This window comes from Battus philenor, unplaced genomic scaffold (genome assembly GCF_028537555.1).
Source record: "Battus philenor isolate CCGP_79_NKW_IND1 unplaced genomic scaffold, ilBatPhil1.0.hap1 SCAF_1, whole genome shotgun sequence".
In the NCBI taxonomy this organism is placed as follows: domain Eukaryota; kingdom Metazoa; phylum Arthropoda; class Insecta; order Lepidoptera; family Papilionidae; genus Battus; species Battus philenor.
Genome location: NW_027181661.1, coordinates 10,260,749 through 10,278,276, shown reverse-complemented (window position 1 = coordinate 10,278,276; position 17,528 = coordinate 10,260,749). Strand labels below are relative to the sequence as shown.

The 17,528-nt window shown below is 31.2% G+C and overlaps 1 protein-coding gene across 1 annotated transcript in view; it reads right to left on the bottom strand.

Annotated features, from left to right (window-relative positions):
- LOC137921952 (Krueppel-like factor 6) overlaps positions 1-17,528 on the bottom strand; it is a 65,862-nt gene that overhangs the window by 35,872 nt on the left and 12,462 nt on the right. The window lies entirely within an intron of this gene.

The window sequence follows — 17,528 nt, the reverse complement described above, 5'->3', positions numbered from 1 at the left end:
TAGAGTTTAAGTAGAAAGTAACCCTTAGCGACCATAGGGACATATTTGTCCCATAAATTTCCAAGAAAAATGTAAAACTTTTTTGAATTTTTAGTATAAATTATGTTTTTAGGATGCCTATTAATTCATTACATCTAGCTAAATTAATTAAATAAGGTACCGTAACCTTATGGTCCTGAAAGGGTTAAGTATTATGCTCCCTAGCCACCTCTTTTTTCTTACTATAGCTTAATAGTACATGTATTATAATACTTATTGATCACCTTTTAAAAAATATCATTTGCAACACTTATGGATTACATTCTGTATTGCCTTTTGTTACTGCAAACTTACTGTGAACCATAATGAATCATTATCATGCTTATCAATGCATAATAATGATGTAGCCATCAAGCTCTGTTATTAATTGGAATTTACGTTATTAAATGCGTATGAGACGCTCCTTTTTCTGCACATTTACGGATATATGAACTCTATAAAACAAGCTAGATATTTCCGCGGTTTCGTTTCTCACTTATTTTTAAGTACAATATGTAGATACATAAATAAGATTCTATTTATTATAAATAGGCACTTCAGGAGTTTTAACGCAGTTCTGTTTCTAATACATATTTTATCACTGGTTTTTAATGAAATTAATTTTATATATCAGCTATATTGTTCTATCATCATAAAAATATAGGCATATTTTATTTTTTTATACCAAGTAATTTAACGTGTGCCTTGACAGGACTTGGAAAGACCAAAACAAATTTTCTCAGCATCGGTGGAAAAGTGCTGTTCACCTTAGAGCTAAGAATTTATCCACAGCTAAAAAAACGCATATACGCAATTAACTATGTCAAATTTGTTACCTGTAATATAACTTCTGATGCTATTACTTAGCGTGAAATACGTACCATTAGGCTTTTGAACACTGAAGACTTTGATTTTTGTCAATTATATTCTTTACCTTTTCCACAAATAATCGAAAATATTGAAGAAAACACTTATGACTATCATAGGGGAAGAAAATTAAATTTGTTAAAAAATAAAATTGACATGTGACTCATTCGGGCTCTGTTATTTTGAAAAGAAGGTTACGAAGGTTACGAAAAGAAAGTTACTAGGGTGAAAACATTATTTGTAAACGCAATAACTAAGCAAATATTATGAAGATTTATATAAATAAATAATTATAGAATATATATAATATTATATTATAATAAATTTTAAATAATACTAAAATGTATCCACCCTATATTCTATTACGCACATGGCTACACTATAGTTTTCACACATGATAGGTCTTCAGTAAAAGGCAGGCAGGTTTGCATTAGAGCATGGTCAGTATGCGTTCTATCATCTATTTTTTTCTTCAATCGATTTTAGAAAGCTTTATTAAAGGTGAGCCCGGGAAAGCCAATCTATTCTTTTGTGCACGTACACAAACGTTGAAAAAAAAATCGAATCTTTATACATGCTTTTATACAGAGAGAAAACTAATTTACTTTGACAAAATTTAAGCAACCTTTTATTGCAAATAAGAACATACATCGATTCAATGTCTTTATGCTACAAGCATACAAAGAAAAAGCATAAAAAATATTAGCGACATGATGTATGTCGTTAATATATTTTTTTTAAAAATTAGGGTAAAAATTTAGGTTCTTTTTCATCGAAATCGATACATAATTTCTTTAACATAAACTAAAACTAAAACGATATTTGATTAAGAAATAAAACGGGTGTTATTATTGTAACTTCTGAGGGTACGATCTTCATAACATTTTTTTTATTTCGTCCGCAGCAGAATTTCGAATTCAGCTAGAGAAACGGGAGTTCAATTATAAGATTGATTGCAAGGCGTTTTATTCGTACGATTGATTTATCTCATATAAAGTTGATTAGATTATAGCTACGTAACATCTTTTTTCTCGCTAAATTTGAAATTGTGCTGTAGAAGAATTGCTAGCAGTAAAATTATGTCTCTGACTATTCCAATGCACCCAAAGACGTGAATCTGTTAGACACATTGCACATAGCTGCTGTAGCAGTAGTGTATTAAGCTAATCAATAAGTCATGACTCAGTATTAGAGAGGTAAAAACTAGCTAGCCTACTTTGTGTTCTCGAAGATTTAAATAAACTTGTATTTTAAATTTACCTCATTCTTGACTAGTGACAGATATTGTTATTATTTTATTCATATATTTTTCATTATTCTTTATCATATTAAAATTATTCCAAGATTAACAGATCAGAAAATAAACATATCACCCGTAAATATTTAATTTAAATCGCTTGTGGGCGATTCTTGCGCTTCACTGGCTCATTTAAAATCGTAATAATATTCGTTTCGCTTCACCGTCGTTTTGAACGACGATATCATACGGTTCTGTTTGCTGTAAAATTAACGTTAAAGTTATTCAGACGAGAGGGATACAGCAGTCACGCCTGAGTACGCTAATATCTCTATATTATACACCACTACATAACACAAATGAGATTTAATTTAATGACTTTCATAGTAGGCCCGAGACTAAGTAAACCTTAATAATGGAATATTTCCTTTAAAAAATGACATATTTTTTTTAAATCCTATTTACCTCTTTTAACAACATCATCAGTCATAGTTTTTGAATCGTAACCAAGTCATGTTTTGTGTTTGTAAGATATCAAGAGTTTTTTTACATCATTAACCTAAAGCAGCCTTCACATGTGCAGAAGTTTTCCCATCGTAACTTAAATGCAAATAAAAATAAAGTGCTTGACGATGGCACAAAAAGAGAACATAACATAACGTGTTAGCCTAACAGAAACGGGTGTCTTTGTAAATGCGGGCCTCTGCACGAAATGGTATGAAATTATACCACATTTTTATAGTATATCTCGCCGAGACTACAACATTTGAATGAAAGGGTGGATATGTTTTAGTAAAACTACGACAGCCAGAATGCATTTCCATTTAAAACTTTCCAGCGCTCTCTTTCATGAATTCATAAATGCGAGTAACGTACATGCTTACACGTGTAGTGAAAGATGACTTCAAACTACTTAGACTCACTAAAAGAATACCCGCCTGTTAGAACAGGTGAAGATCAATATTGTTAAAAAAGATATACGTTTAGATACTTCTTATACCTTTATTTATATCCATAACAGCCGTTGTAAACTCACAAGTTAATAAAAAATACCTACAGTTATTGTTAATTAAAGATGTATTCACTGAAAATCGTCCGTGGAAAGGTATATTATAGATTTGATTGGCCCTCTAGACAAAAGAATAAAATGTATAATGGAAAACCAGCCAATGTGTATCTGCCAATGTTATACCATTTACATTTACGTACGTATATCTATTGTCATAATGGCTGAAGTCTACAAGACCTACCAGAGAAGTTTTTTTTTAAACCTTAGTTTAAACTTCGATAACAAGATGGTGACCGATCTTCAAGTATTTCTTTTGTTTCATTATGCTGATAGATGCCTTATCTTTGTCTTGTAGTCTATCTGTGCGTCAAATATATTCATTCGTAGTATACTTCAGGCTCACAGCAAGAGCGAGAAATAAACTACATACTAAATTAAAACAGAATTTAATTTCATAGTTTAATATTAAATTCAGTAATGTCTATAATGAGTTAGAAATGAAAATTCCGGAAATGATTGAAAATTCATTGAACGATGCCAGTCAAAGCCCAATCGATGGTCATAAATTGAAGTTTAATTATGTGGTTACAGACCAAAATTAGAATATTCGCTGAACTCTTCAAATTAAAAGGTTTTATATCACATATAAAGTCTATATTTTTAATTTAAGATCAAAGGCAATTAATAAACTTACAATTTTAATTGCAAAGCATTTTATTCTATATGTGGGAATAAAAATGTCTTAGTATTCTACGCACGGGGATATCTAGATGGACATTGGGAGACTTTTGCGCAACTGATTTGAAGTGTTGCTTTTGAAATGAAGTTGCTTACTCTTATGACTCGTATTTTTTCGAGGCATTAACAGAGGTGGCATCAGTATCTCAAGAATTTAACGTCTCATTAATCACTGCAACACAGGATGTCGTCAATGCAATGCTATCTTCACCAATGTAATACTAGATTAAAGAGTGGCGCCATAACATATCTCAACAGCAGAGTAGTATTTACAAAGAATATTGTATAACAAAGTTGCTTGACAGGCACATATGCACAATAACCTCGAGGCGAAACAAAAATTTTAAATTGGAGTTACCTTTGTAATAAATATTAAACGATAATAAATTTGTCAAAATGCGAAAAAAGACAACATATTGGTAATGATTTAAAAATGTATTTACACAAAATCCAACCACATTTTCGGTAGGAAATAGGGATTTGACGCCTAGTTAGCTGGAATAATCGTATTACTTCCGCCCACAAGAGCGTCAGCATTAGATTTTGGATAAAAGCTCAAAAAGCTCTATCTAGTTTTGTTGAAATTTACAGATTTACGATTGATGCTGTATAGTCTTATCAACCAACTCCAGTACAATAAATTTGGTAGTCCTCCTAAGCACTTCAAATTCCTTTTTGATGTACGTATTTTACCTACACTCGTTTGTAGTTTTTCTTGTAGTAAAAATACACGGTAAAATTATATCATTTTTTTAATGTGATTTATAATTTTATTAGCTTTAATCGACGTCAAGTCTACTTCTACTGATATCGTAACAACAAATCTTTTAGTTCCATAAAATTTGTATCAATCACATTAAATATGTTGGCATCATAAAATATCAGTCAGTTTTACTAATAGAACAGCGAGAATCGTAGCTCCCAGTTAGACGATCAATAATTGCTCTCGATGTGGGTGCAAGTTCAACTCCCCAACTTGATATTATATACGCTGAATGAAGTACATAAATGTCTATAAGAATGCATGCAAAATTTTTAATATGTATTATTATATATTTACTATTCTTTTTATAAACAGTCGTTAAACTTCTTTAAACTATTTTATCATAACTAATCAAGTTTGAATCACTACCTTTCTAAATCAAAATTATTATTGAAATCAAATTAATAAGCTAAGAGGAAAATGGACCTTTAATCACGTGACTAGGATTGACGTTTTAGGATTAAGTCTTAACACAAAGTGCTTTAGCATTAACATTATAAACTTAGCCCGATTTAAATTACCACGTCATGTCTGCAACGAATGAGCGAAAAGCCTGCCGTAGCTCACTAAGCCTCTTCCCCAACGTACAGACTAAGGAGAAAGATTTCTACAAAGTGTTCTGTCGAATGTAATCTGTGTCTACGGGTTATAATGTAAACAGTAGAGAGAACTGGAATTTTCAAGGAGTTTGCCAACACATATAAAAGCTACAATACTAATACATTTTTATAACACAGAAAAGGGAAACTGTACCTTCAAAAACTCTAAAAAGTAAATCAAATAAAAGCCTATTTTAAAAGCAAATATAACATGTTCAGAATTTTCCTTTTCCAGCAACGGATAAATTAATATTTAACATTATAATAGATTTGTAATGGAAAATAATGAACGAAAAAATATGTACGAACTGGGCGTAAACATTTGAAATAATTGACAGGTTTAAAATGGAATGTATACAAGCAGGTTTTCGAAATGAGCATTGTGATGAAAATGTCGGTTAAAAAGTGAATTAGAGCGTAACATACTCTCGTGACTGTTTTAAAGTAATATTCATTGAGCATTGCGTATCCGCTGTCGAACAGTTGCTTTTTTAATACCTTTTCCGAAATTTGTGATTTTGGCTTCAGATCAAACGAATAATAAACTAGTTGATTGTTCTTACTTCAATGCACAGAGTAATAAACTACAACAATCACATATTCTACTTATAATAAACTGTAGGTCTTTCAAGATTTAAAAAATAAAGAGTTTTCAAACAAATCAGCATATCATGTCCTTGCTGAAGTAATTTCAACACACATTAGCAGTGACATGAGCGTGAAACTATCCAGGTCTCCCAGGCATATGTGCTGTTAAACAAAATAAATAATACTTATATAATATAAAAATAAAACTTAAAAACAAAATAATACATTTACATCCCTGTTTTATTTCCTTCAAAACCACTCGTTTATGTGCCCATCACCAACCTGACCGTGCCCGTAACAAAGAGACCACTTGCTAACCGTTTATATAGTTCTAGCAGTTGCCTGCGTGCCGTTTCGTTGGCTCTTCCGGTAAAATCCAACTAATAATGAGGACCATCGAAACCGCATCCTAGAAGCTTTTCTAGCGTTCGTAGAAAATGAAACTAAGTAATGTTAATTACATTATATTTTATTTATATTAGCCAGTGAGACAATATTATTCTTGTTCCTATTTCTGCAAAACGATCATCGAAAATCTAATGTACTAATGACACTTTTGTAACCAAAAGCTTGTTGTATTAATAAGTTTATAAACTATCAAAAAAGTTTTTTCTTAAATTAATAATCTCATTGATAAAAAGATAACTTTATTAAATTATCTATAGATACTTAATTCTACAACAATAACATATTTTAAATAGTTTTTATAAAGACTTTAGTATTATACTATGACCTGATATTGTTTGCGTTTATCGTTTGTATGTATTGAAAAATATAAAAATTTCTAAGAGAGAAACATGTTTTAAAATTGGACACGGTAGATTCCTGGAGAAAGAGCGAAGAAAAACCTTCATCGTTATATTTAATCGGATTACAGAGGCATTGGTTCCCGTTTGAAATACGTTCTTCTTGTCAGATCCCTGCCGTTTCTTCTTTCTTTTAATGAATCAAGTCATTTTGTATGAGTACATAAATCTCAAGTATACATACAAAGTACTATTGCAGCTTAAGCAAATAATTTTTTTACCCACTGTAAATGTAAATCCGTATTAAGTATTTACCCTGTAGTCATAAAATAAAAGACATTTATCATTTACAATTATTCTTGGCTGAGCTTTGTTCTGCACTCAGAGTAAATACCTTTTACTCAAGTATAGCTATTTCACTTTACGTATGCCTACTCGCGATTCAGAGGTCATTTCGGTACCCGCATAGAAAGTTTTCGCAGTTAGTAAAAGTTTATTGCATTGAGACAGGAAACAATGTAAAACTTTCATATGAATTACTAAGCACTACGGAACCGCATCTTTCACCGTTCTCCTCGTCATTTCAACCATAGGATCCACTGTTGCGCATAGGCCTTTACTATAAATTAACTATAAGCCTGTGTGCAAAATGTCTAGCGTAAAAGGCGAAAAAACACGTTGTAAACAAAATAGCCTAGCGATACAAATTAAAATTAATAAAAAAAAACTAATGGTAATTTGTTAGTGTTCCCGTTTCTTATCACGTACTGGATCATGCAAAATATATTCCATCTATGACTCAAGATATGTACTTGTCGCACCGAACAGCTGTTGGGGTCACCACTTATAACTTTAAATTAGCTTTAATAAGATCTGCTGGCAAGTTTTCAAAGGCATTCTTAATGAAATTCGTCACAACGTGAGTCACAACTGTCGGACACCGCGTGCGTAATTTTAACTAGTCGACGATAAAATGTTCTCAATATTTTCTAAAAATTAAAACGCTATAAAAATAAATTTTACATCCGCATTTAAAGGTGTTGGTGTAATTTACTTTTGAATAACTTATAGGAAAGCCCAATAACCAATCCACTTTTATCTTGAAGGCACCCGCGTCTTATTTGGACGGATAAGACTGACGTGGGCACATAAATATTTTCCTGTGCTCGTTAATAATTCTTTCGGAGAAGTTTAGGTTAGCAATACGTACGCGGAACCATATCCAAATGTTAAAAACGAGAACAACAACGAATTAGTGACAAACGTCACAAAAAATAAGTTAAAGTGCCTTTTGGAGGCTGCGCCTTTTATTCAAAGCACGTTCATTTTTTATATAACATGAACCATGAGTTGATGAAGCAAACGTGCCCGTTTTCACAACGAATGCAGTGTCTTAAAACTAACTGAAATCCAAAATTCGTCAACGGTCGTTTGCAAACATTTACAACTGATTCATTGACCCGATTTCAAAGTTTTTCTTAATAATAGCATTTTTAAGAAAGCACAAACTTATGAAGATGAAGTCAGATGGATTACGGAGCTTTCATTAGTTTTAACAATAATACATTAGTACAAACAGTACTCCACTCTAACTTGTTTCATGGTCATATTTTTTTATATCTACATTACACGTACATAAAGCTGAATATGTAAAGTTAACATACCCTCGAAAATCGGGCGTAGAGGACTATGGTTTGATAATAAATAGGCTTTAGTACAGACAAATATCGAAATCGCATTCGAGGCAACGATATCAAATGGAATATCCGAAACAAAGCAATTATACCTATGATTTACCCTGTTTACTTGATCATTTTTACACTTTTGGAATGCGACAGGTTAATACATTCTAGCAGTAGAGATTCTGCATGGACTGATGGTAAACAATAATTAATTATAATACTTTATAATGTGAGTGTTGAAAGCACCGTTTATTGCTATTATATTACATAAATTATTAAATCTAAACCATTGATTTTTAAATAGGATTTGTTATCTGCAATGATTGACAGCATGTAACCTTATTCAGCCCTTAAAAGTTTGTTGCTCCTATAAGTAATCATCCTGTATGTGTCATAATGTAATCAAAACATAATCCCAACGTATCAAAACTCTTTGATACGTTGGGATTATGTTTTAGGAAATTTGAAATTAGTAATTATTATGAATAAAGTTTAATAGCCCTTCATAAATATTATTTGTATAGAAATAGTTGTAACAATCCACTAAGCCTTCTATGGATGTTTTTGCTATATATGCATAGTAATAATTGATTTAAAGTTAATATTGCGATCAAATTGAAAGCAAATAAAGTTTGTTTGTTGAAAATTAATTTTCTGATGTATTTAATGATGAAAATAAACCACAGTTCAAACCAAACCACATATGCTGGAATACACTCATATTTTATAATATTGTTAACAATTTTTTGTAACATATACAATATATAAGCAATATTTTGCCAACGTTCATATATATGCAGAGTTGAATGTTAAATACTATTATAAATTGTTTATATATAAAACACAGGGATTTAATAGTACCAAAAAACACACGTTTCCTTTCCTTCTTAGACAAGTTCGAGTGAAAAGTCTTGTTATATTTTATATAATACGTTTGGTTAGGGAATAAGTTCTGCCGCATTTTATACGAAAATTCGAGACTTACTTTTAAAAGGTTATTTAAATTTATCTGCAGTATATAGGAATAATTTTGTTCGATGACTTTTTTCAATCATGAAGGTAGTAACATGATGCTGTTACTGCAGAAACTCCTGGACTTCTATTTAAAAAATGCTACAAGTACTTTTAACAGTCCTCTGTTAATGTTACCCTGACACTGCCTAAAGAATTCTGAAGAGGCAGGAACATGTGGGCATCTAAAGGTGCAAAGTCTCACCCAAACTTTTATTTTATGCTGATTGGCTATGTCGTGATCGAGCATTACCGGTATTCAAGAACACACAACGTCTACTGATTCACTACGGCCGTTATATCTCAACTTATTGCTTTAGTCTCATCAGTTCAACAAGCATCACTTTATTGCGAGTTAAACTAGGTTTCCCCGCAGTCTGTGGAGCTTGTCCGATCTTCGACCATTACCTGTTTGCAGGTTATGATGAGCATACATGATCCACTTTTGATCACCAGTCATCAATCTCTTCGAAACGGTTTGTTTTTATTACGTCTCAATACATAATCATAAATGAGCACTCGGTCATTGTGTTTCTTACAATGAGCTCGTATTTTATGCAAAAATCGAGCCGTTTTGGATAACCATCCTTTTTTAATGTCAATTTTTATAACCACGACGACTACGTTATAACCAGGAAGACGCCGTTCTTGATCCACTTCTTCAAAAATAGCGTTTTGTCCCTTTTTCTAAAATGTACCCTTTTTGTTATTATCAAAACCAGCCAGTAAACAAATAATACAGTCGAAAAGATTTTACTAGCAGTTTACACATACTATTTGCGTATCTAGTCAATTTTTACATTTTTAATTAAAGTCGGCGGATAGTTGCTTATTATTTACTTATAAAAAGGTGTTTACTGAACCTCCCGTACGGTTTTCTGTGAAAGGGACACGTATTGTTAGTCCGGTTTTTCCCAGTCTCTTAATTAACTTTAAAATATTAGAATAAAAAACCGACAACAATCGTGTTATTTTATTTTATTTTTCTACTAGTTGACATGGAGAATTTTTTACCAAGAACAAAGGCAAAAATGATGCTCTTGTGCCTAATTTTCGTTAAATTTAGGTAAATTACAAAAAATCCCTACTAATGTTACGAAATTGAAGAGATAAATAATTGTTGCCTTTTCAACAATAAATAGACCAAGAAACGTTTTTTCCAGGGCTTTCAATATTTTTATCGCTGTGTAGTGCTTACTATTATAGCAAAGACAAATTCTATTTTGGCGACAGTGAAAGTTTTTATTACTGGCTAGTTTCAGAATAATTTAAAATTTTGAAATAGAACTTGTTGTTATGAAACTTTTCGTACGTAAGTAACATCATTGTCATTAATTGTCAAAAGTTGATGGTAAGTTTAAAATTAAATTTCAGTTACAATATGGATTTAAGACGTGAAAGTTTTCGTTGTTCTTCATTCGGTCTCAGTCAGTAACAAAGTCACGTTAAACTTCGTCTCCGTTTTGGTGCTGAAGCCTTTCAAAACTGGTTTAACGAGTTCAAACGTACTCGTTTGAGTAATCTCAGTGACGACTCGCGAGAGAGTCATCATACGACGAAAACTGAAATTTACACATGATAGAGTTTGACTAGAGTTTTTTAAGTCAGGCGGGAAATGAAAGGGATACAAAGAATAAAATAAAATGCAATAATCTGTGACGGACAAAAGAGGAATGAATGGATAACATTAAAATGGAAGAAAAAAGTGTATGCAGATAATAAAATTTAGTGAATAAATTATTACAGGTAGCTAGGACTGAGGAAGTATGAGAGGCCCCCAATAGTTAGGGCCAAATAAAAGGAGATTTGCTTACACGCAAATTCGAGCTAGCTTAGACATTCGGGTGAAATTACAAAACCTTTATTCGATCATTTAGGAAGCGCGAAGGCTATGCTCATTTTATCTTTTGTCTCTTATTTTGACTTAAGCTCAAAAATGCCGTTGCATAGATTAGTGTCGCGGAACGATATTAAAATTAGACGATGGTGACGGGTGATGAAACTTGGATAGATTACGATATTGAAAAGAAGAGACAATTTTCACAGCGGATATTTTCTCCAGAAGAATAGTCTACAAAAATTAGGATAATAAGACAGGCAAAGAAAATAATAATCGCATACTTTATCAAACTTTATCCGGACAGACTATTATTCAATAACAAAACAATAACATCAGAGTAGCACACTGTCACTAGTTTTGCTATTTAAAAAAAAGTCTAGAACTACGTCCGCGCAGCTGAGTCCTCCTTTATCAGGAAAAGGCGTGAGTGCAGACGACTAAATAAATTACCGTCAATTTCTTTAGCAAGTTTGGAATTGTTGGATCATCCTCCTGAGTCCTGATTTACAGAACACGACTTTACTACTGCAATTATATTATATTACTGATAAAATTATTTTTTAAAAGTTGATGTGAAGCTCAGGTGGTCGTAACGTTCGTCCTTCATTTGTGAATCGTACTTTATGTTCTTTAGATTTCGCGCACGCTCGCAATTCGCACCACAGCGAAAATAAACTCTCCCCCGTCAGTTGGGCGTGGGTGCCGTGTCAGGAAAGGGGTCAAGGATCGATTTTCAGGGTACACGCAGGACGAATGAATAGACATCAGTATAGTCGGACACTACCGTTACGTTTTACTAAATCAAACATTGACAATTTTTTCAAAAACCTTTCAAAAACGCCACTAACATTCGTCGCATAATAAATGTTACCGCTAGTTGGTGTTGGCAAACATATATTTGTTCTAATTTTGCAAAAAAAAATAACGTTAAACAGAAATTTCGCCGAAAATCAATTTTAACATATTTAAATTATCTTAATACCAACTTAAACTTTGCCTTTTGAAAGAGTGACTAAACAATATTTTCCGACACTTATTTTATCCGACGCCTTTTTAATTTATTCGATAACTCATAACTTAAATGTGTTTATTCATTTCGTTCAGGCTATAGATCGTTATTGCTTATTTATATAACATTATTATTATACATATACATATTATATATATATATATATATATATATATATATATATATATATATATATATATATATATATATATATACTAATAACATTACTATATATTACACTATATTAATAACATTATTATATTATGTATTTTTTAAATTTAAGCAATAACGAGCTATAGTCTCAACGAAATGTATGAAAACATATTAAACACATCAGCCGCAGGGGGTATATTTACCAATGATAAATTTTGAATGTATGAAAACAGGTGGACTTTATATACAGTTTACCTGTAATATTTGAAGACACGATCTCATTGTATGCATATAGATAGCTTTACAAAAATATTCCAGAAAGATTTTGCTCATGCATGAGCAACACTTCCTTAAGATGCAACGCTTTTGTGAGATACTCCATTCGCGAGCGCTTCGAGTCCCAGATGGATTTCTTGATTTAATTTTAAAAATACACTGCTTCATTTACACGCACTTCTTTAGGATACCAGCGCAAACTCAACTCCAAAGCCTTTTAATAGTAGTTTGCACTCACAAAGCTTTTCGTTTATTTCTAAAGGCTTTAGAACCAAACTAATTGCGATTGGCGAAATTTGAACTTTATTGATTTACCAAAATGTTGGCCGCTAAACAAGAACAATGATGTCATTCCACGGGTGTGCTTCAATAGCGGTAACTGTAACGCTAATGACAGCAATCTGAGTTTTAGTTCGTTTTATATGAGGCCTCCCGAAATACCGTCCAGGAATTGAAGTATTTAATTAAAATTGCAATTTAAACTTCTAACAACCGCGCTCTGGACAATCTAGTGATATTAAACGTTTTTGTGAAGTCTTACTTCTATAATATGTGTATGTGTGAATTTGATCTGTATGACAAAACCAATTGTTCCAACGACATTTCTAAAATGGCAAACTCTGTACCCAAAGGCCGTCCTATATTGATTGTTTTTTGCAGATTTCAAAATTTTGGGCGAAAGTAATAAATTTACTTTATTTAACATTTTGTGTAAGTAATACGTTAAGTTTAACAAATTTTTGTAATTTGACTGTTCGTTTTACCTGACATAATCAATATTAACTTTTTTTGAGTGTTATTTTTTAATTAATAACATATTGTACAATACATCAAATATATTTACGCGGATAACCTGAATTATATTTGTGATATCTTACATTTCCTCTGGTAAGTTGTTTTCTGTGTTATAATGTACATAAGTGCTCAGTTTTGGACAACCCCTAAACAAAGCACACGCATACATTATGGTGGATAGAGTGGTTATAACACGTCTTTATTATCGAACAAGGAACCTTTTTCTCTTTAATTATCAAAGTTAGATACGTTCATTGTATGAGTCTCACGAATACTTAACGCATTGTTCCCTGGGCAGTTACTATCTTGTGACGCAAACATGTTTAAAGCACACAGATTTTTTTGGTTTTGAAATCCCATTTTAACTGCCAGTTTATTAACTATATTAAATTTACCGCTATGAAGGTATTAATAAGGCTTTAAGCAAACTATGAAAAGCAATAAAAGCATTAAACGATAAACGATAAATATAAATCTTGGAATTATATATTATCCTTCACAATTTTTAAATATAGCTTATAACTGAATTTTAAAATCACGTTTTTTAAATAAATGATTATATCTTTCAATTGAATAATTCTGCCATACTCAATATCTGAAATACCTCGAATTCATACATTATTTCAGGAACTAAAAATTGATTTCTGCCAACAACTTGTTGTTCTTTTGAAAGTATACTGTCAACATCAGTCAGTATCATGGGTGTATGTTTAGGTTGCTAAAAATTTTGTAGAAGCTTGGGACGCATAAGATAAGTGTTTTCACAAACACTGGTCTACAATAACGGGTTATTTTATGTGATTTTCTGTGAAATTACGTGCATCATCATCATCCACTGCTAGACACAGGCCTCCCCCAAAGTTTTCCTATAGAACCAATTGGAAGCGACCTGCGCCCATATATTCCAAAGACCATAACACGGTTGACTGTCCACATTGATGGTGTATGCGTTGCGTTTGTGGATCCGTGGTTAACGACTCCAGAACCTGAAGGCCCCAGCAGCCATCTAATCTGTGCGCTATGCGCTTCAACATAATTTTAAGTTATTTCCATTTAAAAACATGTGCCAATTTTGTCAAATGTTTTATAAATAACTATTTTATATTGATCACCTCTCCATAAAAAATAAACTGTTGGTTTAATTAAACTTAATATGACCGTAAACTATTTTCCAATACTTTATCAAAATAATGCTTTGTGACGTAATTTTGACATAGTCCGGTTGTCTATGAAAAGGTTATTTTTTTAGCTTACCATATGAACAGAAGGACATTTAAGGATCTAAAGCTTGAAATGTTTGAATAATATAAGTTCAAAGCTTTGGAAACACGTTCATTACATTATTTTAAATAAGAATCAATAGTTTGTCACGGTTATTATAAAAGTAAACTGTTTAGAAGATTAAACACTGTTTCGGAAAATCTCTACTTTGAACAAACTTTTATTCACTTAAGATCTATTAATAGAAACGGAGAGACAAAACAATTTGAAGTGGGCGACTTTTCAAATAAGACTTATTTGAATATTTGCTAGTTTTTGTTATAAAAAACAAAAAGGTGCTTGAATAATCATATCATGGTAAAAATATTTTTTTATTAAATTTAATAACGGTGATTGTTCAATTTTAAAAATAATATGCGTTTGCACCATAATTTTTTTGATAACGGCGTACATATTGGTAGGAAATTATTTCAACTCATTATTAATTACAGTACAATAACATATCGCAAAAAACTTTAAGCTATATTCAAAAATCGCTCAAAAGAAAAACCTATAATATAAATTTAATTCTACAACTTGGGCATAAATGTGTAATTATGAGTAAAATTTTCAATTTTCCGAATCTTTGGGTAAAAGTTTATATGAAAATTACATATTTTTAAAAGTTTATTTATATAATAACTGTAATATATAGGTGTCATTTTATTCAATGCCTTTTTGCCATCTTGTGAGTAGTGACATCATGCAGTTGCTGTAAAAGTTTAAGATATCTGATTTAAAAAAAAAACACTGACACAGCGTGAAGAATTCCGATGATACTAAAACTGGAAGAAATCTGGAAGCGTGCAAAGTCAAGGATATATGGAGGATGCATTATCACCTCCCAGCCAATATCTCTACTTTTTGCGGAGAGGCTAAAGATAAGAGTGATTAAGCGTTATCATAATGAATAACTACGCTCCTATTATTTAATCGTGACCATTTCTTCCTAATTTCTTGCTATAAACTCATCAATCGCTTGCTTGTTATCAATCTCTTCAAAAACTGTTCAATTTTATTACGTCTCAATGAAGAATCGCATATGAGCACACGGTCCGTTGGGTTCATGAGTGAACTCATGTGGTACCTGAATATCGATCTTTTTTGTATGTCCAGCATTTTTCAAATAGGTCAAAATTATTTTATAGTAATTTTTTCTGCTACTCTATTAGAACTGATAAGACGATCTTGTTCTATATGCTGCAATTCTTCAAAAATGGCGTCCATTTTATCTGTAACTGGTCTTTTGAAATTTACAATATACAGAGTTTCTTCATTTGTTTGACTATTTTGATAGAAAAACTAATAAAATATTACTCGTAACAAAATTTTACTAACTGCAAACCACAAACAAACTTTTAACAGAGGTCTGAATAAATTATTTTTATCTAGCCTGAACAAAATCAGAACTTGTTATTTCTATTAGCTTATATTTGGTCACTTATATAAATAGAACTTAATTAATAAAATAAACTAGTGGCAGTATACACATTTATATTTATAGTAATTATAATTAGGTAGCCAACAAAACCAAAAATAATAATTTAAAAATAAGTTTCCATAATTCTGTTATAGATTTATAACGTTTATTATTAAGTTAAAAAAGTAATGCTAAAATAATTTATTATTGTTTTAGAGACGAAGAGACTGAAAATTTCACGGTAATTAAATAATATAAAAAGCTGATTTGGCCTATTGTATTAGTTTTCAATCAATGATTTACAGGTGACTGGATTAACTTTATATAGCATTTGGTTTAACGACCAGAGAAATTTTAATATCATTATTATTCAACTGTATCGTAATGTTGACAGTTTATAACATTGGCCGAGTACATCCAACCTCTCTGCTATCAACGTGGCGCTAATTCTTTACGACATCGCCTCCCCCGTTATCAAGTTGACTAGTTCGTTAACTCACGATTGTATTATCAATTTTGGCACGTCTAAATATTTATTACGACTGTTATTATTTAAAATTATGATGTGAATATTCAATTGATCAGAAACAAATTATTTACTATGAATCTGTCAGAGGACTTTAAGGTTATAAAACTTTTTCATGGAACTAAAAATCCTAATCAGTTTTATTATACTTTTTGTTATATTTTTAGACACTACATTGCGATTTAAATTATTCTTAACATATTTTTTTTGTTGGCTATAAGCGTCAAATTATACTAGTTCTGAAAGCGTAGTCTATTTCGATACAAATACATTCAAACGAAACAAATAGTCTCCACTCTCTCCTAATCAATTATGCAAATTTTATGGTTATTTTTTTGTAATAGCTTCTTCCGGTAATGAAGTGAACGAGACTCATTAATTGAATGTAATCATTTCATCGATCGTTTAATTTTCTTGTTCTTTATGCAGTGTACATTGCTTGGAGTTTGCAAATCTTGAAATTATTATTTTAAACAAATATAAACTTAAACCAAAAAGTTTTATTTCAATAAAAAAAAATAAGTTTTGGCAGTTCTCAAAGCAAAATTTCAAAGTGATCTTACCAAACTTTATATATTAGAGAAAACGTTTGAAATATTTTTATATTTGCTAATGTTCCTTAGAAAACAATATTTTTTTTAAACTTTATTCTAAAAGGAAAGAGTAAATATAACGAACATATTTAACGAATCATTTAGTTCGACGGTAGTCCCATTTACTTTATAAACAAGCGATGCTAAAAATCAAGTGACATTTGTGACGTTCTAAAGTGTTGTCCACGTGAAGTAAGATGTCATCCCGACTAGTATCGATATATGGTGACGGTAATTGTCTGTTTCGATCGATATCTTATTGTTTGTATAGTACTCAAGAAAGGCACAGGGAAATACGATTAAATGTTGTCAATCGGATCGTTTATGAATGGAATAGATATAAAGACTTCATAATTGGTGACAGATCGTACAGAGCAAACATCAAAAAATCAACGGAT